The sequence below is a fragment of the Rhincodon typus genome, unplaced genomic scaffold (assembly GCF_021869965.1).
Source record: "Rhincodon typus isolate 14 unplaced genomic scaffold, sRhiTyp1.1 hic_rhity00006515, whole genome shotgun sequence".
Lineage (NCBI taxonomy): Eukaryota > Metazoa > Chordata > Chondrichthyes > Orectolobiformes > Rhincodontidae > Rhincodon > Rhincodon typus.
The window spans coordinates 2168-2368 of record NW_025972153.1 but is presented as its reverse complement, the minus strand read 5'-3'; the positions used below and the strand labels follow the sequence as shown (position 1 = coordinate 2368).

General features: G+C 64.2%; 1 protein-coding gene across 1 annotated transcript in view; it reads left to right on the top strand.

Annotated features, from left to right (window-relative positions):
* The window catches only part of LOC125482161 (tonsoku-like protein), a 4139-nt gene that overhangs the window by 3080 nt on the left and 858 nt on the right, over positions 1-201 (top strand). The window lies entirely within an intron of this gene.

The window sequence follows — 201 nt, the reverse complement described above, 5'->3', positions numbered from 1 at the left end:
CCCCTCCAGCCCCCGACACCCCCTCCCTATCTCTGTAACCCCCTCCAGCCCCCTATACCCCCTCCCTATCTCTGTCATCTCCTCCAGCTCCCTACACTCCCCCCATCTCTGTAACCCCCTCCAGCCCCCTACACCGCCTCCCTATCTCTGTAAGCCCCTCCAGCCCCCGACACCCCCTCCCTATCTCTGTAACCCCCTCCA